Below are 26,069 nucleotides of genomic sequence, written 5' to 3' on the forward strand. Positions count from 1 at the left end.
CATAGAAATTTATAACTTAAAAAGAGTAATGGGGGGGTGGAGAGTAATATAGCAGGTAGGGTGCTTGCCTTGCTTGTTTGTTTGTTCTTTATTTAAGCCTACCTTGTTTTGATCCCCAAGGTCCCCTTAGCACCATCAAGAGTAATTCCTGAGTGTGGAGGGCCAGTAGTAAACCCTGAGCATCACTGGCCCAAAAACAGAATACCAGGATGGGTGAGGAGGGTTGGGCTGGAGATATAGTATAGCAGGTAGGGCACTTGCCTTGCATGAAGCTGACCAAAGTTTGGTCCCTGGCACCTTATATGTTCCCCTAAACCTGCCAGGAGTGATCCTTGAGCACAGAGCCAGGAGTAAGACCTGATCATACCTGAGTGTGGCTTACTCCCAAAATATCATTTGGTCCCTGAGAATTGCCAGGAGTGCTCTCTGAGTACCTACCGCTAGACGTGACTATAAAACAGCAACTGTCATTTGTTGATTTATCACAACAAATCAGAAATTATAAATTTTTTAGTAAGATTGACCACCAGAGAGTTGATCACTTTTCCATGTTTACAGAGCTATAGTGGCAGAGGTGGGGAGAATACAGGCCTCCCCATTACTCTTCTGGGCCCTTGCTCTGATATTACATAACTAAGGTTACAATTTACAAGAACACTTAATTCCCAAGCAGCCAGAGTCATTAGGCTATTTTGGTATTTATTAAACAAAGAAATGGTAGGCTCCATTGTGAAAATAGTTTTGTATATCTGTGCATTACTCCAAAGAAGTTTAACTTTCCCCAGAAGGAGAAAAAAATAGTAATGCTATATTCAAATGAATCCTTAGCATTTCTTTTCTCTATTACCAAATGGTGGGATGAATTGAACTCAGCTACATAAATCAGAAATAATGAGAAGTCAATGAGGCATGGAAAATTATGTCAGCATGTCAGTGGGACCCCAGATTTGCAGAAACTTGCTCCACACTCTATCCTTTCTAACCCATCTGTATAGAGTGACTCCTCTTCCTCGCCTTTAGCTTACAGAATCAAGAGTTGTTTGTTTGGGACTGCCAAGAAATGTTTTAGATATATTATATATTCTCAGATATATTTATAACTTTAGATATAAAGTTATATCTAACTTTAAAGTAATTTTTAAAGTAGAAGTTTTTGTTTCCTGGGTAAAAACGGCTTCTGACATTAATTGAACATGGTGAATTTCAGGTTTTTTTAACTGCTCAACTTTTACCTGTTTGAAAAGCATTCTGTTACCCATTTTGGAAAATGTTCATCTAGCACAGTGAGTATTTGCAGGGCACCAGCTGCTGTGAGCCACTTAATTTTGTGATCATCCATCACTTTGTCATCTTTCCCCTCAGCAGGTATTTTTGTGTGTATGATCAAATGGTGCAGTTTCCAAGCAGACTTCTAATAATATTCTTCCAATGATTTATAAGTTTTTACTTCAAAGATCCTAAGGTATTCAAAAATAGATGAGAACATTTTCTTTATTCTACAAATATCCTAAGATAAAGGCACCATTGACCCTACAAAGAATAAAGCAGCATGTAAGATGGAACTCAAAGAAGGTTCTGGTTTAGGGAAAAAAAAACATTCTAAAAGCTTCCCATTGCTGTTTTCAGAAGGAGAGCTGAGTTTTGAGCTTATAAACTTGTTTTTTTATGACAGACTATTATTAATAAAATAGACTGTAAAAGTGAGTATCTTGAAGTTATCTTTGGCTAATTATAAATGTTCTAGCAGGGATCACGCCTAGGGTTTCATGCCTGGAGTGCTGAGCCGAGAGTTGTCTAAGGTGGGATGGTGATCCGTTTCGGGAGAGCACGAGGGGTTTGGGCGGCGTCAGGTCCATTTTGCCTCAATCTAATATGGTGTGATAATTATGGAAAATAAGTAGGGAGTGTCTTATGATATGTAGCATAGCCGCTTTTACAACTGCGCAGTTTAGGATTATGTTTAGGAATATGTTTACTCATACTTGAAGCTCGGCCCGAGCCTGTGGAAAGTGGCCTGGAGCGTGGCGACAGTTGGGTTGTGGAAGTCGGCTGCCAGGACTGGGTCTCTGCGTGATTTCTGATGGAAGTCGTCCGCTGTTTTGCAAGATTCGGACAGAATGGCATTGGTGGGGCATGGAGAAACTGTGGCAGTGGCCCCCAGCAGCCCCGCCTGCCCTGGCTGGGCCGAGTCACAGCGTGTCGGACATAGAGCTGTGGCGGCAGTGCGCACAGTGGCTCATCCACTGCAGGGTGCTGTCAGCCAACCACTGGATGACCTGGGACTCGGCATAGATGTTTGACCTGGCACAGATCCTCCTCAATAGGGTCCTGTTCTGCCAGCTGCTCAACAACCTCTGGGTGCACCCAGACTGGAGACAGCCCAGAGATCGCACCAGTCCTTCCACGTTCACACTGACAGCAGCCTCTTAGGGAGCCTTGGCAGGGGCCTGGGCACCTTTGGAAGCTTGAGCTGGTACTGGAGCTGCAGCTGTCTGGGTCTTACTCTGGGGCTTGGCTTTAGCCTTCATTTGAGCCTTGGCTTTAGCCTTCATTTGAACCTTGGTTTTAGCCTTGGTTGGATCCTTGGTTTCAACCTTGGCTTTTGGCCGGCAAAGCCTGAGACCCTTGGCAATGCGGGCACGAGCATTTTTCCCAAGCCTGGGGTGAGCGATATACGCAAGTCAACTGAGCTTGCGACTATTCTTCTTTGTGACCACGGGCCTAGGCTGCTTGGGCTTCACCAGGGCCTTGATGGCCTCGGCACGGGCGCTCGTGGCCTTAGCATTATTGGCCTGCATCTTCTTCAGGCCCTTCTTGTTGTGCTTTTTGGCAAAACGCATGTTCCTCAGGAATTTGGGGTCCACCCCTTTAAGAGACTCATATCGCTGTGACCGAGGTTTCTTAATGCCATTTCTGTGCCATTTTCGAGACTGGTTGTGCGTGGTGTGGTTCTTGGACTTGGCCATGTCTGCACCACGACAGCGGCTCCCCGAGCGCTGGAACCGGAAGAGAAAGGGGAGCCGTGGTGCAGCCACTGTTTTGGCATATTGAATATGCCACAGGTAGCTTGCCAGGCTCTGCTGTGCAGATGAGATACTCTCGGTAGCTTGGCGGGCACTCCAAGAGGGACGGAGGAATCGAACCCGAGTCTGCCACGTGCAAGGCAAATGCCCGTATCGGTATTTATATTTAAAAAAGTAAAAATAAAAATTTATATAAAAAACTTGAAACACCAGTGTTAAACTTTAAACACCTACGTTAAACTTAAAACAATGTGTCCTTTGGAATTAAAACTCAAAATTACTGAACAATCATATTTAAGAAAAGCAATTGACAGGCTTTGATGGTTCATTGGTACATTGATATTGGAATAAGGTGCCATCTTTCTGGATTATTCCTTGCAAATTTTCCAAGGACCATGATAGGTGGTCTCTAGAACATTCACTGCCTCTGTTTTGCCAGAGAAATCTTGATTATAATGGGGACTGATGGGAGAAATGTAACCCACCTTTTCGGAAAATTCAGAATTTTTATAAAATTGTTTTTTAATTTTATTTTTTATTAAAACACCGATTTACAAAGTTATTCATAGTTGAATTTAGATATACAATATTGCAGTACTGATCATACCACCAGTGACAACTTCTCTCCACCAGTGTTCCCAGGGTCACTCTCATATCTCCAATCCCACCCCTCCAGCTTGCCCTGGACAGGTGCCTTTCTACCTTTGGTTGTTCAAGTCTGGGTCTTGACTTTAGTGCTTTTGACTGTGATTTGGACATTTGGCTTTATCGTTCCTAACACCACCTTTGTACCTTAATCCCCTGACTGGCCTTATTGCTTCTCATCTGTCTCTTCTTCTCCTCTCTTCTCTTTCTTTCTCTCTTCCCCCTATACTCTGGGGCTTTGGTTGATCTGGCACCCTTAGTCCCCTCACTTAAAGCATTGAATTCCCTGATCCAGTTATTCTAAATATCACATATAAGTGATATCATTCAGTGTTTATCCTTCTTCTGGCTTAATTTAACATAATGTCTTGCAGGCCTATCCATTGTTGCAGCAAATTGCATGATTTCATCATTCCTTACAGCTAGTAGTATTCCAAAGGTGGAAGATGTGATTATATATACAAGTATATGTGTGTATATATCTATAACCACATCTTCATGATCCATTTATCTGTCATTAGACATCTAGGTTGATTCCAGATTTAGCCATTGTACTGTGCTGCAATGAAGAATTATATTTTTAAACCTGCTAAAATCCATTTTTTTAAAAAAATCTTATTTATTTTTTACAGAACTGTTTCAGTTATACAATGTTCTGACACCCATCCCTCCACCAGTGTATAAAATCCATTTTCTAAAAGGAACATTGAGTATAAAGGCATAAAATAATTTTAAGAAACTAGGGATGTAGCTTAGTGGTAGAGTGCATGACTCTTAATTTATAAGGTCAGTCCCTGGTATCACACACACAATAACAACAAGAATTTTCATGAAAATAATAAATTAAAATATCTCAATGCTGATAAAATGAGTTCTAGATTTTCCTGAATTTTAAAAATTCAAACTCAGGAAAATTTCTTTACCAATGTAGTGACAAAATATTTATTATAGGTTTTCAAAGTTAAAATATGCAAAGTTAAATGAAAGAGGAACAAGATAGAAAGTGGAGTTATTTAAAGTAATGCATTCTGGAATTTTTTTTAATGCAAGACATAGGGAAGGAAAATATTTATACTGCATTTGTGCTAAACAAACAAGGCTGCCTCTAGCCAGATCAGGGATTTTGGTCTACTTGGTGGGACCTTCTCTATCCAGTCTAATGAATGAGGGGGGAAAAGAATAATCTCAGTACACTGTGGGACTATGCCCAGCAGCTGAGAAGTCCTGTCCTAGAAGCAAGGTTAATACCACATTCTTTTGCCTCAGTGTATATCTGTGGCAAACGAATATTGTTATTATTACTTTTTTACATGTAGGCCAATAATTTAAAAATTGTTAAGGACAACCTGTTGATGAGGATCAAACCCAATTATAGCACTAGGGAGCTGGCTAAGGGGGTGAAGCACATGCCTGGCATACAATAGGCCCTGGGTTCAATCCCCTGAACCATCCCCAGTGGGAACCATCAGAGTATGATTTGTTTTTTTTCTTTTTGGGTCACACCTGACGATGCACAGAGGTTACTCCTGGCTTTGCACTCAGGAATTACTCCTGGTGGTGCTCAGGGGACCATATGGGATGCTGGGAATCGAACCCAGGTTGGCCTCGTGCAAAGCAAGCGCCCTAACCGCTGTACTATTTCTCCAGCCCACCAGAATATGAATTTTTAAAGTCCTAGTGGGAAAGGCCTTGCTTACATTGAGTTGAAACTGGCTTCACCTTATCCTTCATCCACTGGTCCTTATTTTGCCTTTTGTTGTCCCAGAAGCAAAGCGAATTCTTCTTCAGCATCACAGACTATATTATTAAACTTAATTAAACGGTGATTTACAATCCCTCCTCTCTAGGCTCATCTTCTCCCATTTTCTCATTTATTATTGATGTTAAAGGGTTGAAAACACCCACTTTCTTCTTAGGAATTTTGCTTAATCAACTCCACATTCAAGCCACACAGATTCACTTACTGACACAGGGACTCTGAGTGGCCATTGGGAACTGGTTCGTTGTAGTGGGTGTGAATAGAAAGGTATTGAGTAAAATGAGTTTAAATTTCTTGGAAAATAACTTTAATAGAAGTAAGTCTGCAGATTAAATCTATCTAAATCTTTGAGCTGAACTAAAATGAAATGGTTAGCTAAAAGTATGTTTTAGAATTTGATTCTTTTATTCCCAAGTTCTTAATACTAATCTGAATTAGCCATTTTTGCTGTTATTGGAGGCTTGATTCTCAATTTTTAATGCCATAAATTTTTAGTAAGGCAAAGAATAATGCCTAATAAAATATATTCACACCATCTTGATTTCAAAATTATTTTTTAAATTTTGTGTTCTAAAGACTGAAAGAGAAAGTATGACAGCAAAATCCTGTGTATTGATCTCTCCTTCATTTCCTTACTCTAAGTAACATGGCAGAATTACATCTTCCCAGGATCCACAGCTTGAATGATTTATAAGGGAAACTTAACCAAATCATCCCACCTATTTCTTGCCCGGTGGCAATTTCCTTTTAGCTCTTTCTTCCTCTTCCTCTTTTACCCCATCAACTCTATCCTTCACACCTAGAGCAACTGAGGAAATGTCGTTGCACTCATAACTTGGTATTATCAACAACAGTTAATGTAGGCTCTCCCTCTCTTCTCCTTTCATAAAATATTTATACTGGTGTTAACTTGGAAAATGTATTAACTCCTTAATAGGCACAGAAGTTGGAAGAGGGGAGATTGTGCATTGATTAAGGAAAGCCTCTGGGGAGGTACGTGGAACTCCATTCTCTTGATTTAGTCTACCCAGATATTATACATCAGCTTCCATGTCTCACGTTAAGCGCATCCTCTCGAATTCTGACCTCATTGCTCCTGCTATGGCAAGCTTCAGCAGACACTGCCATTCCTGTCCCTGGCACTTCTATGCTGGCCTCCAAATTGCTCTTTTTCCACCCTTCAACCTGTTTATCAAACAGCAGTCGGATGACTTTTCAGTGCAAATGGTATTATTTCTCTCGTTACTAAAAACTCTGTTGTGGCTTATCATTGCATATAGACTGAAAACAAAACTCTCCCCTCCAACCGACTCCCAGCTGTGATCTGGAAGGCCCCACTTACATGTCCAGGCATATTATTTCAGTATATTCTCAGTTGCTCAGTAAATCTCAGATACAGTTATTTTCTTTTAGTTAATTTCTCGAATGAGCTTTTTTCTGCTTCAGGCCCTCTTCTATGTGTCCTCTACTCTCTCTGGACAGCTCCATTTGTTTGAATTGGCTAACTCCAAGTCACCTGGAGATTATTAAGTCTCTCGTTCTTCCTTGACAGAACCCCATTTTGAACCTCTAAAGGCCTTTATTTCTTTACTTTTTTTTTCTCTCGATTTTTGGGTCACACCTGTAGATGCACAGGGGTTAATCCTGGCTCTGCACTCAGGAATCACTCCTGGCGGTGCTCAGGGATTCTGGGATGCTGGGAATTGAACCCGGGTCTGCCATGTGCAAGGCAAATGCCCTACCCGTTGTTTTATGGCTTCCAGCCCCAAGGCCTTTCTTTCAAGCACTGGTGTGTGCATTCTCAGTGGCATCTGACTTGGTCGATGACCATCAACAAAAGAGGAATGGGTTGGCTGATCGCTAGGGTCTGGTCAACTAGCCTGAGTTTGAATCCCATGCCCTCCCTAGAAGGTCTTGACCACTCAGCCTCAGTTTCTCCATCCGAACCTAGAGGAAGCAGTATTTTCCTTTTTATAGGTTTATGCAAAGATAAATTACAAAATCCTTGTAAAGTGGATAGAAGTGTCTGAGACGAAACTGGTATTTGATCTTTGTTAGTTGTCAGTTTATTACTGATGCATTTAAGGTATTTACACTTGATGGAGGGAAAGTATTGGGAAATAACATCTGTTTTCTTGAATAATTATGAAAAATATCTTAAAACTAATTGTAATGAAATTACAACATTCTGAACAGTTCTTTCTTTTAGACGAGTCTCAGTGTGATTGTGAGAGTGTTTTTCAAAATTCTCAAATATTTCAGTTCAGCCAGGCAAACACATAGTTTAATCTGTTTAAGAAGTTGTATTAAATTATGTTGAGTTTTTAAACTATATACTATTGGGGCTGGAGCGATAGCACAGCGGGTAGGGCATTTGCCTTGCACTCGGCCAACCCGGGTTCGATTCCCAGCATCCCATATGGTCCCCTGAGCACCACCAGGGGTAATTCCTGAGTGCAGAGCCAGGAGTGACCCCTGTACGTCGCTAGGTGTGACCCAAAAAGCAAAAAAAAAAAAAAGAAAGAAAAGGAAAAATAAACTATATACTATTTTCAAATTATTTTAAAAATAATTTACCATTATTGTTTAAATTTTCCCATTGAGAATGCCTGAATCAAGCCTATTTCTAACACACAACAAACTGGTTGGACTTTCTGACAGTCTTGATTTTAGTTTGGAAAGTACTGATTGCTTTCTTTTTTTCCCCTCTTTTCTCTTTTTACACTGGGATTTCCATGGTGAAGCTTTTTATACCTCTAGAAGGGGTCTCTCCAGTAAAAATATTGCCCTGTGTGAAAGGATTGTTACAATGTGTAGCTTTTTACTGTCCAACACCTTCCTTTGGCTAAATATTTATGTGAAGTGAGGCACAGAAATTAAAATAGCCTCAAAGAAGCTACATACTCTCCTTGACAACAACAACAACAAGAAGTCTGTGTTTTAACAGTGGTTTAACAGTAACAGTGTCTAGCATAGAGGAATAAAGACAAAAATATACTTTAGTCCCGGTAACATTTATAGCATTGCCATTTTAACCATTATGCCCTATTTAGGAATATTTTTGGGGTGAACTTTATTTTGATGTCCTAAAACACAATCATAAGTTGGTGGCAAGGAAACTCATACTGACTGTAAAAGGCAACAGAATGTGCGTGTATGTTGTGCCACGAAGGACAGAGCATGTAGTAGGAAATTTGCACAAATTATTGCACACAGGGACTGGAGTGATAGTACAGCGGAGTAGAGCATTGGCCTTGCACGTGGCCGACCTTGGTTCAGTCCTTAGTACCCGATATGGTCCCCTGAGCATTGCCAGGAGTCATTCCTAGTACAGAGCCAGGAGTAACCCCTGAGCACCATTGGGTGTGGCACCCAAATAAAAACCAAAAAATTTTTGTACACCCTGACACGAAAGCCATTCAATGGGGTGACCACTTGGAAATTTTGTTTTAGGGCTCTGCATGCTTTCTATCAGAAACCTTGTATTTCTGAGTTTATAAATGAGAAAGGCAAAAATCTTCCATTTTGTAACTGAGCAATGAGTTAGCCACACATGGCAGGAATTTGATCATACACTACTTCTCTTAAAGATAAGGAGAATAAGAGGGGGCTGGAGCGATAGCACAGCGGGTAGGGCGTTTGCCTTGCATGCGGCTGACCCGGGTTCTAATCCCAGCATCCCATATGGTCCCCGAGCACCGCCAGGGGTAATTCCTGAGTGAGGAGCCAGGAGTAACCCCTGTGCATTGCCGGGTGTGACCCAAAAATAAAAAAAAAAGATAAGGAGAATAAGAAATATACTTATTCCAGGTAACTGGAAATCCAACTGAAATTCATTATCATTTTACATCTTGAATATTTCTAACAATCATATTATCTTTGCCCTAAAAACTAAAAGTAATCACTGTTCTACCATAGATGTGTAAATAAACATGCTCGCTTGCTTGCTTAATATAGTTTTACCTGTCATTATTTGTGTTCCTTGAATGAACCTCAATTTCTAAATTAGGTTGTGTGAAAATCTTTGAACATTTTGGCATTTACATTAAAGATACTGGACTGCCGTGTACAGAGAACATTTTTCTCTGCTTATCTTTCCCTTTAACCCTTCTGTGCTGTGTCAGTGTGCATGTGTGAACCGCTAGTTCTAGCATCTCTGCTTTTCCTTTTTTGCTTCTCATCATTTGCAGGTTGCAAAACATATTGAAATTATTTCCCAAAGAAGAAAAAATTGACTTAAAATGATTCCTCTAAGTACCATACTGGGAACTTACTCCTTTTATCAGCTGTTCGACAAATGTAAGTGCAAAGCCTCTCAGATTCTTTTTTTTTTTAATTTATTCATTTTATTGAATCACCATGTGGAAAGTTACAAAGATTTCAGGCTTATGTCTCAGTTATACAATGCTTGAACACCCATCCCTTCACCAGTGCACATATTCTACCACCAAAAACCCCAGTATACCTCCCACCTTCCCATGCCCCCACCCCTCTCAGATTCTTAAGCCCCATTTAGGTCATCTCATAGGCTCTGTCTCTCACTGTAGATGACTTCTGAATCATTTAGACATAATTGGTAGATTTTCTGTCTTTAGGGCATCTTTCTTCTCTGCTCCAGATCAGCATGTCTAACTGAATGCTGCTCAGATTTCTTTTTGTTTCAGGACCACATATGGTGGTTCTCGGGGAGTGCTCCCAAATATGTACTCAGGGTTCTCTCTCAGTGGTGTTTGGAGAATCAGGTTTTGCCAGGGATAAAGTCTGGAGCTCCATCATGCAGATCATTAACTAAACTCTTTGAACCATCACCCAAGCCCTGGACATATCTTTCACTGTTTGACAGCCATCACAACATCTGGGGTGCCCCCAGATATCCCCCCATGCCCTCGACCTGGGTTCTTTATCTTGATGAATGACACTTACAGTCACATATACACCAGAACTGGAAACTATGACCCCTTTACTCCTCCCTTTCATTCACCTGTTCTGCTCAGTTCTTTGCCTTAGTCATTCTTTTAAAGTGTCTATTTCTGCTCATCTCCAGCCACCAGCTCCATACAGGATACAGTCAGTCTTTTCTTGTGCGGCTTTGAAAATTATGAACTGATCTCTCTCTTGTTCTTTCCCCACGGAGACCTGTTTTCCACAAAGTAGCTGAAAGGAACCTGATTTAAATATTCTTTCATTCCCAGTTGCCTTTCACTCTCATACCCCAACTTGTTCACACTGGGCCATTTATAGTCTTTCCTTCTCCATGAACTTCATTCTCAGTGTATTTGTCTTACTAATGCTGTCCTTCCCCGGGGAAGCACATCTCCTCCCCAAGACTGAAGTGAGTTGCCCTTTTCATGTGCTGATTTTATTGCACCTATTGAGAAGTGACTTCTGATCATGGAGAGATTAATTCCATCAAAAAGGGTGTTTTTGCATACATTTCTGCAGAGGAGGGGACATTCCACGCCCTGAAGAACCTTTTGGGAATGCAGCCGTGTTGGTCAGGGTGGGAAGAAAGTAAAGGGAATGTTTAGGCCAAAGCCTTATTGTGCTTTCTATGGGCAAAACAAATGGGGCAAGTAAGTAGAGCCTGCATTAGATTAAATCATCCCGTTGAGTTTGAGGGATTGGTGCCATCCTAGCCATCTGTATCTAGTTTGGAGTTGATATGGGGTAGAAAAGGATTGACATGGTAAGTGAGGAGATGATGATGATGAATGACTTAGACTAGTTTGGTTTGCATATGGAAGAATCCCTCATGCTATCATTTTAGGAATTTCTTTTTTTGAGAGGATCATACTCAGTGTTCTTGGCTTACTTCTGGCTCTGAGGACCATATAGAGTACCAGGGATCAAACTGGGGTCAGGTTTGTGCCAGACAAGTGACTTACCTCTTGTACTATCTCTTGGCCCTTATTTTAGGAATTGACAAAGTCCAGAAGGAGCAGTCTCTCTCCAACCAGAAGTACACCCTTCCTCCACAAGATACCAAAACATTATTAAATATGGAAAACATAAGATATGATTAATGCACCACCATATCCCCTATTGTGGTGCATTGTTTTGTTTACATTATATGAGTTCTTTACATTTTACAAATTTGAAAAGCATGGGGGTTTTAGACAGAAATCTGGTTTGACTTGTTCACCAGAGTAGCGGGGATACCAGAATGATGTTTCTAACTTGGTAGATGCTCAGTAAACATAGTGAAATGGAGAATGAATGGACACCTTTCTACTGAGGTGTGGTTAATGTGTCCCAGGGAAAGTACCAGAATTTCCCCCTAAATATAGATTTGGTTAGATCAGTTAAGTACATTTATTTTCATTTAATTTTAATGTGAGGTTTTTTTCCCCTTTCAAGCTAAGTGAGCTTTAATCTGGCACAGAATAATGAGTATTACTTAAAATTGTATGACGAGAACAGCACAGCTCTGTGTTCTTTGTTAGCTGGTGGTTCTTGGGCCAAGGGCAATTTGCCCTACAGGGGATATTTGGCAAGCTCTGTAGGCATTTTTTTTTTGGTTGTCATAACTGGCATCTAGCGGGTGCCTCAAGGGCAAGGGTGCATAAACATCCTATGACATTTAGGACTAGTTCCCAAGAAATAGTTATCCAATGCAAAAGGCCCAGTGGTCCCGCTATGAGCAGCTCAGAGTTAGAGGAGGGCGTGGGTGACGGGTTTTCCTTCAGAGACCTCACACAATCAACCAGCTCCCCCTCTCACTGCACGAAACAATTGAAAACCAACCAGCTGATATTTTAGAGGTAAAGAAAGCAATCTTGAGAAGAAAAGAATTTCTAGATGAAGACATGATCCACGTAGGGAGGGGTTCAGTAGGGGTTCGGTAGGGGTTCAGTAGGACGAGAGGATGACTTTTCAGTGTCGAGTCAAGTGCTTGAGTGGACTATCGTTTGATGCCATCACAGAAAAATTAATTTTAAAAAGACTATCCCCAGTTGCCCCGGGACACTACCAGTTGTATTAACTGAAGGTTCTTGGGGGCTTCCAGGGTTGTGTATAGTGTTTAGTGGACAAGTACTCGAGATCAAACCAGGATCTGCTGCATGCAGACATCTTGACCCCTTGAACTGATTTTAAAATACCAAAGTCTAGCTTGGTTTCCAGATACTTAGTTTCTTAGCTAACTCAGTCATTCTTCTCAAACTATCTTCAGTGAAAACTAAGCGGTGTTCCATAATAAATAAAGAAAACACGTCCAGATTGGAAGTGACAGAGCAGCATGTCAGCTGAAACTAGGCCAAAATATTAAGTTTTATCATGCTTCAGACTTAAGTCAGAAGTCCTGTTTTATAGTGTTTTATCATGATTATGATTTTCCAACCAGTAACAGTAGTGATAACAATAACAACTGTCACAATAATAACAACACAATTGAATAAGTTTTATCTATCATGGTTATCCTTGTTTTTGGCTCCACACCTTATGGTTCAGGGTTACACCTGGTGGTGATCAGGAGATCATGCAGTGCTGGGACAGAATCCAGGCTCTCACATGCAAAGCATGTGGTTCTTTACAAGAGGTATTTTTAACAGCTAATGTGCTTTGGCAAGGAAATTAGCTTATATAGTGCTTCACTGGCTTTGTATCATGGACCTACCAGTGAAATGAAATGCCTGAAAAGTGAATTTTGATGGGTTTTATTGAGCGCTAACATTGAATATATACATAACAGGGAGGACTTGTAGGATTCAGTATAGGAGAGAAAGTTATGTGACACTTAATCATGAGAGAATAGTGTTTGTATCTCGCTTTTCCAATTAGTGCTATATGACTTTGAACTGGCCTTGATAACCTCAATTCTCCTGTAGAGCAAACAACAGTCATTGAGATGGTGCTTACCTCTTCAATCACTGTTTAGAAAATGAAAATTAATGTGCAATACTTAATTCTGTGTCAAGTACATGCACATTCATATAAGCACTAATAAATATCAACTCTTACAATTTTCCCTTTCCCAAATATTCTGTAACAGTAATTTCTGAATATATTTCCAAATCATGCTTTTTTTTTTCATTTTTTCCCTAGCCTCTTTGTAAAGGATCACATATTAGATGCATTCTTTGGTTCCAAAGATCATCAATATTATTATAAGAGATGATTGACAGGTACCTATGACCTCACATCTTTTGCATATGTCTCCAAATCAAGAGATGGCAAGAACAAAAAAAATAATATTTTAAAAGATTCACAATTAAAAGGAAAAAGTTTGTATTTCTGCCTGTGGAGTAAAATCTAACTTAATCTCTTGTATATATTACCTATAGCACTGGCTTTCTGCCTGAGGCAGGAGTTATAGAAACATCTTGGGATATAAAAGTAAGATGTGCTATTCATGTCTGACAGAATAAGGATGTTAGGAACCAAGATCTAACAACGTAGGTAGCGGCAATACAGGTTTTCAAAAGCAGACATGTTCAGTTGTCCCAAATATTTATTTTTCCAAGTTCTATAACATACTGACTTCAAAAACAGGGTGATACTATGTGGAATTAAGATAGTTGACAGTTTCATCTCAAACATTCTTTTCTGATAATTCCTTGGAAAACAGTTATTTGATGTAATAGCTTAACACCTTTTCTATTAAAAAAAAGACACTTTAAAGAAAATTTCTGGTAAAAAGAGCAAGGTGTATCCATTGATGGGCACTACAGATAATGGTACATTAGAATAATCAGTTATCTACAGAATAAGCAAAGAAAAGGGAATACTGGTCCCAGGACATGCTGAAAGGACTGGAGTATGTGCTTCGCTTGTGGGAACCCTGGTTCAAAACCCACAGTACATTCTCCTTTGAGCACCACTTGGAGTGGCCTCCACCACCCAAAAGTGAAAGAAAAGGGGGTGGGTTGGGATACACCCAACCCCCTTTTCCATCTAGAAAGCTGCCTGCTTTCACTTTAAATAAGTCCAGATGATATAACCTTAAAAATGTGTATTCTGCTATAGTGTATGTGGCTTTATTTTCTGAGGCCTGACTTTGAGGATTCAGGACAAAAGATAAGACACAGGCAGAGCTACAGTTCTTTGTCTAACTGAAGCCTCAGGATGAGCACCCGGCAAGCTTCTGTGCTGTTCCAATATAGAAGCCCTATCAGGAGTGAAAGACGTCACTGACTTTCTCCTTATTTCTGTGACCCAGTTTTACCAAACTTAGTTTATAATAGATTTGAATGAACTGTTTTTCTAGAAAACACCCAAAAATAATAGAATCATCTCAATGGAGTCCATTGCACAGACAGACCCCTGTTAGTCTCTGTTCTTCTGTGTGAGCCCTATAGATCCTTTGCTCATTTCTGTTGCCCTTTAACTAGGAAATTAGAGCAGCAACTATTTGTTTCATTTATGCTGTTTAAACTTTTTTTCAAATTCTTGCAATGCATCTTACATCTTATTACTGACCATAAAATATCTCAGCCTCCCTAATTTCCTGAAAACATTTCACTCAAATCTATTATAAACTAAGTAGCATATTCTCTCTTCTACTTTGCTCATATAAAGTACTGAGAGAATTATAGGCTGTATCTTAAGGGTAGTATTAGGAAAAGGCTATCAGTATTTCTGAGAAGTGTAGTACAGTTCAAAGAAATATATTTAGAGAAGGACTGTGAGTCCAGCACTTTAATTTGGTCCATTAGTTCTCTGAGTTGATTAGTTATCTTTTGTGAAACTACAGATAAAATTTCTGACCAAATACACTTTAATCTCTCAGTTCTATGAAGACAAGTAGCTTGCTGGTATTCCAGTTATAGGTTGTTTACTTGGTTCCCTTCAGTTTAATTCCTCTTTGAGCAGACGGAGTGAATTCTACAAACTTCAGAGTCTCTGGTGATAAACTTCTCTGTCATCTGTATTATCTCTTTTACAGCCAGATGGGGGAAATGGTTTACATCAGGCACAATGTATATTTGAACAATAAGGTCTCCAGTGGAGTTATATTTCCTTTTATGGGAGTGAGATGTGTTGGGTGCTGCCTCCTCCCTGTTTCAGTTACACATAAAGCCAGTGGGACACAGCCCTGCTTTCATGCATGAATTCCCATACGATATTATTTTCTAAGCATGTTCATGTCAACAACTTGAGTCTTATTTAAAACAGCATTTCCTTTTGAAGTATAGAGGAGGAGGATGACCTTCAGTTCCAGTTCTCTTAAGTTTGATGAAAGCCACCTGAAATAAGTCGTTTGCCTGAAACACTGCGCTTTATCTTTGTCCTCTCCCTGGAATGATAGACTCTGTATTCTGTTACTTACATCTGACCCAAAAGAAATACCTGTCACATTTGCTTTAGAATCTATTCCTTTGCTAAAAAGCAATTTTGAGCTGTATGAAAAATTAAAACAAGAGTATAAGGGAAGAGAACAGTCTAATTCTGGCACATGGGACCTGTTTTAAGTTCTGACAACTGAGTTTCTGTTGCTCTGTGTGTATGCATATACTTTTAGAAGGACCATGTAGCTCAGGAATTTGCATGGCTTAAATAGCAAGGAAAGACTGGCTACCACTATCATTAGAATCAAAATTGCTTCTTGTTTAATGTAGCCCTAGTCTGGGGGATCTAATTGATGTTTGAGATTTCCAGCAAGACATAAAGAAATTTTAATGTCCATAGTGTTCAAAAGAAAACTTGTTTGGCTAACACTGTAAGAGAAATAAAATTTTATATATATATATACACATATATGTGTGTATGTTTGTGTGTATATACCAACTACCTCTTCCTCTCTCTCTGTAGAAATTTGTTTTAAAGAGAAGATCAAAGTTGGTTTAGAGCATTGCCCCACATTAGTATTTTCAACAGTGATTCATAAAACATGGAATTTTTTTAATTAGTTGATTTCACTAATGTGTTCCAGGTTAAGATCTCAGTTGATAGGAAGAGATTTAAGAGCAAATTAATCAAGTATATGATACACATCAGCAGTAGGAATAAAACACATTTTCTTAAAGAGAGAGAAACCTAGAGTACTCGAGAGCCATGTCTGTCTACCACAGTTCCAGAAACTCACTAGAATATGAAGTGGGTTTGTTAAACCACAGGTCACTACACCTCAGTCCCCATATCTCTCTTCTGGTAGGTCTGTCACAAGTTAGATAGTTTTCATTTCTCATATGTTCTAAGTTCTCCACTTACTAAAAACTCTAGTTTCACCAAAACTACTTCTCCTGGCTCAGAGTGTAGACTCTCAGCCCAAGAAAATATCCTCACTGCTGACCTCAAGGTGAAAAGTTTTGATTTTCTCCTTCATGCACCATTACCCATAATCACCATTGTCCGATTTCTCCTATTTGTCCAGAAGTGTTTTCTCCCCTGCATTCATCCCCTACCTGTACATGGGGAATACATATAATAGACATGTTATTATGATGGGAAGAATTGATGTATGACATTTAACAATAAGGTTAACAAATTACAACATATCATGCAAGTCACTCAGTTAGCTTGTCATGGGCTAATGTAAAGAGTAAGTACTTCTAATGATTCCTCTTGGGTTAGTGCCGGGATCTTTCCTTATCTATCCCAGGGGAGGGTTTTAAAAGAGCTACACCTGGGATGCATTACAAAATTTACATAAAAATCTGAGTGTAGCCAGCTGGGAGATGTCTGAAAGAGCTGGAGCTCATGCTTTGCATATTAGAGCCAAGAGTTCAATCCCATGGACCAAACTCTCCCCCAAGCACTGCTGGGTGTGACCCCCAAAACAAGTAAACAAGAATCTGAGTTGACCTATAATGAAAAGCTTTCTAGGCAGTCTGATGTACAGCCAAGGTTTAAGAAACATTGGTTCCACTTAGTAAGTAATGTTAGTGGAATATTATCATCCCCCAGAGGTGAAATTTCTTGGGTAGAAGGGTGTAAAAGCTCTGTTATAAAGCTTTGTTAGGCACCCAAAATCACAGTTTATTCATAGTTTATATCAGTGACTGTCACTGTCATCCCATTGCTCATCGATTTGCTCGAGAGGGCATCTGTGACGTCTCCATTGTGAGACTTGTTGTTGCTGTTTTTGGCATATTGAATACGCCATGGGTAGTTTGCCAGGCTCTGCCGTGCGGGCGAGATACTCTCCGTAGCTTGCTGGGCTCTTGGAGGGGGCGGAGGAATCGAACCCAGGTTGGCCGCGTGCAAGGCAAATGCCCTACCCACTGTGCTATCGCTCCAGCCCGTTTATATCTGTAGCATTACCAATTCATGGGGGTTTGGGGGAATGTAATGATAAGGAGAGCTTAAGAAATACTCTCCTAACCTGGCTCTTAGCTCAAGTGGTTGAGTACATGCTTAGTATCTGTGAGACCCCAGGTTCAGTTCCTGACACTGCAGGACCTTCCAAGCAATGCTTGTGTGGCCCTGGAGTTCCCCAAATACCAAGCCATCAGGCTGCATCTCAGAGCCTAGCATCACTAGGAGTGACCTTTACTAAAAGCATTAAAAAACAAAAAAGAAAAGAACTTTATTGGCAAGAAGACAACGTAAGCTAGCAAGCTAATCTGGCCAGCATTGGCTATAGATGAAAGTTCAGAAAGAGGAAGTTGGCATCTGGTTTTATACCGAATAGTAAGACTGACAGAACAATTTATTTTTCCAGGGAAAATCATGCATGTTTATGAGGGGGAAGGGAGGGCATGTATAGTTGAGGAACATGCAATGAATACACAGGATCATGCATTGCATGTATAGGCATAGCGATGAAATGTTAGTAGCTGGTTGGTTTTTTTTGTTTTGTTTCAGTATGATGATGAGGGCAAGGTCTGTCAGTCAGGGTGGGATCCGGGATCCAACGCAGTCACCACTGATCAGCTCTCTCCAGCTTGGGGCCTGGGGTTATTCTCAGTACAGAAGTATATCTTGGTCCAAGCCAAAAGAATGTCTCCCTGGGAGGGGAGGGATTGTCACATATCATCTAAACTACAAGCTTCTGGTCAGTGGGGTTTTTCCTCTAATTTCTCTAATTCCAGAGACTCTCAGTTTTGACAAGAAGGAAAAGGGTGCAGAGTTACACAGAGTTTTGCTTATTTGCTTACAAAAGAAACTGGACACTAGGAAATTCCAAGTTAGCTATTTACTAGCTCTTTACCCAATGGCTACATAAGTTAATTTTCAAGGTTGAGTTTTTTTGCATCTTACATTGAGGGAAACAGGCAGCACGTCTCTAAGGTCTTGATTTAAGAGGAGTCTTCAGTGTCAATGGCAAATAATACTAAAAAAAAAGGTAGAAATAAATGGGACTGCATCAAACTACACATGTCTGCACTACAAAAGAAATGAAGACTACAATATAAAGGTTATAAAGATATAATAAAATGTTATCAGAAAATATTTGGACACCACACATAAGATAAAAGCTAATATTTAACATATATAAAGCATTCTCAAAGGTCAGCAACAAGAGCAACAACAAAACACAACCCCTTCAAAAATAGAAGATGAGATTAACAGAAACTCCATGGTGACATAAAAATGGCCAATAGACATATGAAAATGTTCATCATCACTGATTATCAGGGGAATGCAAATAAAAGCAACAGTGAAACATCACCTCCCTCCCTGCCCCCCCTGCAAAAATGCTCTATATCAAGAAAACTGGTGGGGATATGGCAGAAATGGAACGCTCATTCACTGCTGGCAGGGCTGCTGCTTGGTTCAGCCTTTTTGGGGAACAGTTTGGAGGCTTCTAGAAATATAAATAGAGCTTCCATACAACACTGCAGTTCCTCTCCTGGGCATCTACTCTAAGAACACAAACACTTTAGTCTGAAAGAACATGTGCATATCTCTGTTCATTGCGGTATTATTATTCTAATAGCTGAAATCTGGAAGCAACACAAGTGACCAACAGTAGATGCATGGAGATTGGGTGTTGGCACACTGTATGGTTGGAACCTAATCATGAACAGCTTTCATTCACAGTGATTCGGTTAAAAAATTAAAAAGAAATTGTGGGATATATACACAGTGGAATTCTATTCAGCTATGGGAAAAGCTAAAAACTTGAAATTCGCTACAAGTTAAGTGGAATTGCATGGATTTCTGTTAGGAAAAATTTAAAAAATAGCCTCTTTCTCATTTGTGGAGTATAAGGAAACAGGAGTTAGACAGTCCCCAACTGATACAAAATTTTGGCCTGGAGAGAGGCAGTGGGAAAGGATTTGAATTAATTAGGAACCTCAATTTTGAGGTTACAAACTGAATTTTAGAGCACTTATTTATCATTTTTGGTAGTACATACCCATATTAAATTTCCCATCATTAATAATAATGTGTTCATATGCTCTCAGTTCTCTAAGACAACACTGTAATATGCGTTATCTTTACAACACTCCTAGGTAAACAGATAGGATGAGTGGCATGAACGTAAGTGTGAGAGAGCATCGGTTTTGTCCTTATTCCATTTCATAGGTGCTTCATCTGAAGATAGAAATTATAAGATCTTGTATACTTTGACCTGGGTTTGATTCCTCCATCCCTCTCGGAGAGCCCGGCAAGCTACCGACAGTATCCCGCCTGCACGGCAGAGCCTGGCAAGCTACCCGTGGCATATTCGATATGCCAAAAACAGTAACAATGAGTCTCACAACGGAGACGTTACTGGTGCCCACTCGAGGAAATTGATGAGCAGTGGGATAACAGTGATACAGTGACAGTGTATACTTGTTATGAAGAATGAAAGAGAGTAATATATCCATACTTCCCGTTCATTCCCTGCTTTCTCATGCAGATTCAATTCATCTGTTTGTTTGAGAAGTAATAACATATTTTTATTTTAAAAGCAGTTTTTATTTCATAAAATGCAAATTATACCAATTCTTGAAGTTGGAAACATTGGGAAACAACATATGGGAAATAAATGAAGATTTAACTACAAAGTTTAAGAGTCTAAACTAAGCCAGATTTAAAGATATGACCATGATAACCAGCAATTATAATGAGCTTCTTAATATTTTATCCCAGAATGAAAACTTCCCTACCCAGTCTCGGGCTAAATGGGGGATAACCCACTCTGCTAAGTTTACTAGATGGAGTCACTAAGGTTATGTGCTATGCTAGGGGTTTCCTCAGTGGGGACTGGACTGAGCTGGTATTGTTCTCTTTGTTCTACCAGTCTCAGCATACAGACCGGTCTCTCATTCTCCTCTTGGAAGACCCAGTGAGAAGTGGTGACTTTGTATACTTGTTATACTACCTTGCCCTCCATGGGGAGAGTTCCAAGTGGAGACTGGAAATCCCCTTTTACTACTCTGAGGATTATTTTCAAGATAGATTTTGAACAAGAGATGGAAGAGATCTATCCATCATTTGACCTACAAATTCAAGTTGAAAGAGATAGATTAGTCTCATCAAGACTTATCATCATCATTGTCATCCCGTTGTTCATCGATTTGCTCAAGCGGGCACCAGTAACATCTCCATTGTGAGACTTCTTGGTACTGTTTTTGGCATATAAAATATGCCACGGGTAGCTTTCCAGCCTCTGCCATGCGAGTGAGGTACTCCCGGTAGCTTGCCGGGCTCTCCTAGAAGGGCGGAGGAATCGAACCTGGGTCGGCCACATACAAGGCAAAGGCCCTACCTGCTGTGCTATCACTCCAGCCCTCATCAAGACTTATCACATATAAATGATTCCTTCTCTCCAGATAGTGAAATTTAATAAAGTAGTTCTTTTAAATTTTTATAGTTACATGGTACCTAAGCTTTTTAATTTATGAGAAAAGTTGGTTGTCCTGTCCGAATCCAAGTTATTTGTAATTATGTATTCTGAACTCCCACTAATTTTGCAGACAATTCTAAAATCCCTTTCCAATATTATAAATTTGTGAAAATGTGAGAAATAATGTAATAGGAGCACTCTGTAAACATATATATTAAATCTTGTCATTTTAATGTTGCTAGATAGTATTTTAGTTGATAATTTTGGAATTGGCATTTAGCTCACTTTCCAGATGAAACAATTGAGTGCATTTCCCATTATTACATGTATAGGTGACAAATGAGAATTTAGTATCTTACGGCAGTGCTACTAATATATTCAATTTATAAAGTATTTTATGTGTCAGAACCTATGCCAAATTCTTTATAAAACTTCAGTAGTATAGCAACCTGAAAGGAATTATCATCCACATTTTATAAAGGAGAAAAATGAAATGCAGAGATGTTGACTTATTTTCCCAAAATTATATAGGTTGAAAGTAGTAGAGCCAGGAATTTAACACAGAATTCTGCAAAGCTCTTATTCTTTCCTTTTAGTATCTTTCTGTCTCCCTCTTGGGAAAAATCTAATATGATTAGACAGAGAACAGAGTTGTAGTTTCATTAAGCATAATTATCAGAAGTGACTTTGAACCTTCACTTAAAGGATTTGAGTTCGGTAACAAGTCTATTTGAACCGTTAACTTATAAGTTTAAGCATATTATTTGGATTCAACTAAAATATTTGGTTAACTCATCCAAGATGCATTGAGGGATTAAAGAAAAATGAAGCAAATTCTCCTCTGTTGAGTCTAATTTGAAGTTTTTAGGTGTGGGATAGGGAGTTGAGGGACGTGATCACATCATTTTCTAAAGATCCTGCAATCTCCTACTTTTCCCATAGGATCTGTACCCTGTAAGTCTGCTAAAATATTTGTCAGATTTGGATCCCTAAGCAGGATGGCGAGTCTTATACTGCTGTAGGTTTCAATGCCCACACTAGGGTGGAGAGAGGCAGGTGCCTGTTAAAGATGTTGAGATGAATGAATGATTAACTGAAGATGTTGTGTTCTTGGAAATGAGTGGTAGAGGCTACCAACTTCAGCTCAGAAAAGACTATAGGACCCAGCCTTTTCTCCAGCTGTAGCCTTTTATGTTCACCATTAAAATTTTCTCATAAAGGGGACTGGAGTGATAGCACAGCGGATAGGGCGTTTGCCTTGCACTCGGCCGACCTGGACCAGCATCCCATATGGTCCCCTGAGTACCGCCAGGGGTAATTCCTGAGTGCAGAGCCAGGGGTGACCCCTGTGCATCGCTGGGTGTGACCCAAAAAGCAAAAAAAAAAAATTCTCATAAAGTGCACCTCTGGAGACTTTCAACACTTTGTACCATATAGGGTATCTGTTTTTGTATTTTCATAATGGTATGTCTAACTGCACCATACTATTAATAGATTCCTAGACATTAACACAGATTCCCAAGCATCACCAAAGTGAAATTCATGAGTCAGCATGAAATTAAATATTGATGAGCTCCATGAAGATGAAGGGATGTGCAGTTGGTCCTCTGCACTGATTTTTTTTCTCAAACAAAACTGGCCCTTCAGGGCTTGACAAAGAAGAGATCAAAATATAAAAAGGTAGGACAGCACCTACATTGTGAGCCCCTTTCCCCAGTCTCCTCCAGGAGGCCTGGATTTCTGCTGAGTCCATATGTGCCCTCATGGCAAAGTCCATGTCTGTCAGCACATGTATGATGCTTTCTCCTCAGCATCTGCTGCAAACTTCTGCAAACTCCCTATTTCTTACTTTTTCTGTAATGTCACTACACCATATAACTGCATGAGTATTCTGATTTTTAAAAGACTGAAATGTTTTGATTCTTATGTAATCATATTTTACAGTCTGCAAAGACTTTTAAAAAGTATTTAAAATGCTGGTAATTTGTTTATGCCTCAAATGTCTTCATTCCTCAACTGTGGGGTTCCCCTCTAATTTTTTTCTTTTCTTAACTTCAGGAAGATTATTCATGGGAAAAAGCCTAGAGCCTATTTACAAACTAAACACAAATTGTTATACAAAGCACCCTTTTATACAGATTAATTATTGGCTTCTAGGGAGTGCATCTCAAATGCGAAAGGATGTTCAACTGAACATTGGCTTTTATATGCTGGTCAGAATCTTGCCTGAAAAGTAATGTGCTGCCCATCCCTCTGTCCAGTCTGAAGGACACTCAAGTATATTGGAAAGGTGGTAACCATGTACAAAAGGAAGTGGGGCCTTCATTGCAAGTAAATGCATTTTTCAAGATCAGAGCCAGAAATTTCAGAGATGCATATTAAATAAAATGGGAGGCATAAATTCTAGAAAAATTACCACAAAAAGAATCAGTACAAATGGTCTTGCTATGGAAAACTAAAGGTAGACATCAAAGATTATTTAAAGTGTTTAAGCTTGCAACCCAAATGAGAAGGAGAGACTAAAAGAGAAGAAAAACGTTGGCGGAGGTGTGTCTGAAAATGCAAACTTACAAGTCCTAGAGAGGTAGCTCTGAAGGGAGACTGGGTGACTAATAAAATTTTTGGCAAGGCCCATTTGTGAGAAACCGGAAGTGGAAGAGCTGTCCTTAAGGGAAACAGAAGACACGGAAGGACAGGAGAGCGTATGACTCATAGAAGCCAAAGGAGGAGAATTTTCAAGGAGAAAATTTTGTCATTCTGAGAGTATCAGGGCGGAAAAGATTGAGAACATAGGAAAGGTAATGAATCTACTACAATCTGCTACTTCTCACTCTGCAGCACATTCATAACTAATCACAACTTCATTCTTTCAATTTGTAATTCTTTTCATTATGTCAAAATCAAATTACTGCTTATTGGATAAATCAATTCTTTCTCAACCTGTCAGTTGATATTTCATGTTGGTTGAGCACTTTTGCCTAGTATGCAAATTTGGTGAGAACAATGGAGACAAATAGAATTCACAGTAAAATTGGGTTTCTGTACAGCTTGAGTAAGTTCTAATTTCCTTTTCTTCAGACACAAGACAGTTACATGATAACAAGGAGCCTATGGACTCACTTGTAATAGAAACTGAATATGTCCTGGCAAGTTTTGTCCATCTAATAGACATCTGACAATGTGTCTTTATTTAGAAAACTCTTTTCCCACAAACATGCAGGACCCTTTCATGGAAGCTGTTACCATTTCCCATGGTCTCTAATTTAAAAGGGCTCATGAGAATTAGTGAAGAGAGAAGTAGGCTAGGGTCCCCTAACCAGCAGCTGCAATAACCCTCTATCAAAATTATTGTCCGTGTGACATACTATATACTTGGGATTTAAGGAAATCTCATTAAAAGAATGTTTGTGTGACTATGAGGCCTAAATAAAGCCAGGAAGTCTCCATCCTCATTTTTACTACATAATTAAAGGAATTGGAACTAGAAACATTCTCAAAGCTCTTCCCCCACCGACCAATGTGTCTTCTCATCCCAGCATACCCAGTGCCTGAGTTCGTGAGTTTCTTATTCCTCCCATTTTGTGGATGCAGAGAGGTGGTCGCTGAAAGGGGCAAAGACCTTTCTAGTAATAAATTAGCTGGGAGTGCCGGAACTGGAACCCATGGCCGTTCACTCCAGTCAGAATTGGATGGGAAAAGCCAAAAATCTGCTGTCACTTTCCTTGCCAAAATATCCCTCCACTTATGTAGCAAAAACACTGAGACGCTGAGCTAATTTTCTAGTCACATAAAAGAACTGCTTGTTGAATTTAAGATTTTTGGCAAGTTGCATATCCTCTCAGAGCTTCAGCAGTTCCTTGACACTTGGCATTAACCTTCCTTTTTCCGGGCACTTTTCAATGTAACATTCTTGAATAATTGGCTTTGTCTTTATCCCTTACACATCTTTTTTAAAAAGACATTTTGTTTTCCTTTGGTCCACATTATCCACCCAAACACTTATTCAGATCGTAATATTGGTGAGACTATATATGGTTGAATATGGTAGTGGCGTTGGTGAGTGTGGGGTGCATGTGTGTGTGTGTATGTGTATTTGGTGTGTTGGGGGGGAGGTGTTGCAATAAGGAATGTACAAGTAAGATTATATCTCCAAGATTTTGAGATAGGTCATTTACTTTAAATAATTTGATGTTAAGTGTAAAATATACTTCCCTTCAACTTTGTATACCACATTAAGTCACTGGCCAGATCAATTATTTAACACATTTTGTATTTGGTTGGTAGCCTTGAGGACCTAGGGAAGAAAATATGTCTTTAGTAATATCATGTATGTCTTTGAACCTGGTCAAGTAGGAATGTGGCGGGAAGTGGACAAGTGTGGGCCAGTAGTTCAAGAGTGCAGTTTTGGGTTCCATCTCCATGAAACAGATGAGGATCCTGAGGAACTGCATCCTACAGCCTGTTTAAGGTTGTAGGATGTTTAGGATAGTGTGACAAGAAGGAAACTGTAGAGAAGTCTTAGTGTCTCCTCTTGGATTCATTGTCCATGTCAGGAAACATTGCTTCAGTCATCATTTTCCTTCTAGAGTTGAGATGACTTTATTAGAAGGAAAATTGAAGTTGTTCATCAAATTGATTCCTTCTAGCGATTTTCAGGGTTATGTCAGGGTGAAAAAAAAGAGACACATATTTAAAAAAATCAGTGTTTTGCTTGCAGAAATCATACATATAATTTCACTTTGATTCAAGATATTTTTGCTTTTTCAGGAGGTTGGGATTCAAGGGACCATCAGGGGTTTTGGGGATCGAACCCGGATTGGCCAAATGCAAGACAGACACCCAACCTGCTGTATGGTTGCTCTAGTCCCCAATTTCGCATTGATTCAAATGTGCCCCTCATCAAAAGCATCAAGTTTTAGAGGCAGATAAATAGCCGAGAGGGCTGAGTACAGGCTTTGTAAGCAGAAGGCCTAAATTCTAT

General features: G+C 39.6%; 1 protein-coding gene and 1 pseudogene across 3 annotated transcripts in view; one reads left to right on the forward strand and one right to left on the reverse strand.

Moving 5' to 3' along the window:
• The window catches only part of SYNPO2 (synaptopodin 2), a 177,839-nt gene that overhangs the window by 33,853 nt on the left and 117,917 nt on the right, over window positions 1-26,069 (forward strand). Inside the window, exon 1 of one of the 3 annotated variants that reach the window (XM_055143375.1) lies at window positions 9,708-9,726. The exons of the other annotated variants lie outside the window; for them this stretch is intronic. The gene's annotated coding sequence lies outside the window, so the exon portion shown is untranslated. Of the gene's footprint in view, window positions 1-9,707; window positions 9,727-26,069 lie in introns of those variants that run through there. 3 annotated transcript variants of the gene reach the window in all.
• LOC129405811 (60S ribosomal protein L29-like) lies at window positions 2,407-3,025 on the reverse strand (annotated as a pseudogene).

This window comes from Sorex araneus, chromosome 6 (genome assembly GCF_027595985.1).
Source record: "Sorex araneus isolate mSorAra2 chromosome 6, mSorAra2.pri, whole genome shotgun sequence".
NCBI lineage: Eukaryota > Metazoa > Chordata > Mammalia > Eulipotyphla > Soricidae > Sorex > Sorex araneus.